The following is a 1,917-nucleotide window of genomic DNA, read 5'->3' as shown; positions in this document are numbered from 1 at the left end:
ACATTGCAAGACACTCTGCCTCTAGTCTCTGAACCCAGGAGCCTGCAAAGGAAGCACTCGTCAGACTGAGGAAAGGGCATCCCCTCACCCCAAACCTGACCACACATGGCCTTCCGGCCTCACCACCACATCTGCTCACCTGCTTCCTCCCAGCTCATCGCTCCTCTCCTTACCTCCCTTTGCCCCCTCAGTCTGTCATCTCGCCTGAGACCACAAGCACCAGCAGGACCAGCAGCACCTGTGAGGCCTCCAAGGCCGTGTTGCCTTCTCCTTGTGCTGGGGTGTGCAGGGTGCAGTATAGAATGACTGCCCAGAGGCCTCAGCTCATCGAGGTGCAAGATCAGTAAAAGAAAGGTCTTGATTGCGGAAGTGTGAGGTTAGCAGGCTGTGTTTTGTGGGCAATGGGAGGGTGGAGGCCCCTGGGGGAACCCTAGTTGCTAGGAGCATCTCTCCCCTGCAGGGGCCTCAATCCTGCTCAGCCTGGGGGGCCCAGGCACAGTGGGTGCTGCTTGGTTCCCCCTGCCCATCCCCACCCCCACTCAAACATATACTTCCTCTCTCCTCTCCGTGCCCCTTCTTTTCCTACCCTTGGCTTTCCTCCCACCCTCACCACTCCAGAAAAAGGACAGGTTCAAGGCTTATTGGGGCTCAGGGGTCCTGACCAGCCATTAAGCCCCTCTCTCTAGGGCGAACAGAGACCTCACATCCTAAAGTGTGCATGGTTGAAATGATACGGGGCATGCCTACTCCCAGACTCTCACCACCCCTGAGAATGTATGACACAATAGTAAACACCAAAATACCATCTACCATATAAATTAATTGTGAATAGTCTCTTTAGTGGGTAAGTTTGTGAGCAGTAGGCAAGGTCTCTACATAGTATTAGATACAAATTACATTTTCCTTCCACTCTGTAATGAATGTTGACTGTGAAGTAAACATGAAATGATGGGGTTAAAGTTACTAATGATTTCGTGTGAATTGGACTGGGTTGGTTGTGGCCCCAGACATCTGGCAGAACTAAACATTGGGAACCCTAGAACCTCGCACCCCGTTTATCTCTCCATTGCGGGAATCACTGAGACACAACTGCAGGGCACTCCACGCTTCTCACTGGGCTTCACAGGCAACTGAAATGTTCTCACTTGCACACAATTACACATCCAATATAGTGGGTTTTCAATTTGGACAGTGCACTTCGGATAATTTTTTGCAAGTTGATAGGGTGAATATTAGAGTACCAAAAATAGTAAAAAAAAAAAACAAACAAAACAAAACAAAAAACAAACAAAAAAACAAAAACAAAAACAAACTTCTCCTCTCTACCCCACCGGCAGTAAAAGAACCTTGAATTTATCTTTGTAGCAATATGTCCCCACTACCACTATTAAAAGCTATACTTTCAGCTTCCCTTGAAATGAAGGTCATGTGACTAAAATCCGACAATGATTTATAATAGAAGTGTCGACTGTGCTTCCATAAAACCCCATGAAATTATTACTGGTACAATCTCTTTTCTCTCGTTTTCTCCATACTGCTATCCAGCATGGACATGTGATGACTGGAGCCCTGGCAGCCTTAGTGAGCTATCTGGTAACCTTGGGAATGGCTGCCCTGCATACTGGAGCAATAGAATAAAGGATTCTGGGTCCCTGGTATTCTGGAGCTAACTTGCTAGCCTTAGATTCCTTATCTCTGAACTTTTTTTGAGAGAGAAATAAACTATGTAGTTTAGCCTATATTTTTTTTATTCTTTCTTATTCCCAAGTGAATGTAGGACTAAGTGATAAAACCGATATATCGTTTTAGTCAGCTATTGCTACAATAATGCTCATGTATCTGTGGCTCGGTTGAGGGTCAGCTGGTGTCGGCTGGGGTTAGCTGTCCTTGGCTCAAAGTGGCAGGTAAGATTAAGAA

This window comes from Pteropus alecto, unplaced genomic scaffold, assembly GCF_000325575.1.
Source record: "Pteropus alecto unplaced genomic scaffold, ASM32557v1 scaffold7, whole genome shotgun sequence".
NCBI lineage: Eukaryota > Metazoa > Chordata > Mammalia > Chiroptera > Pteropodidae > Pteropus > Pteropus alecto.
This window is presented reverse-complemented; position numbering follows the sequence as displayed.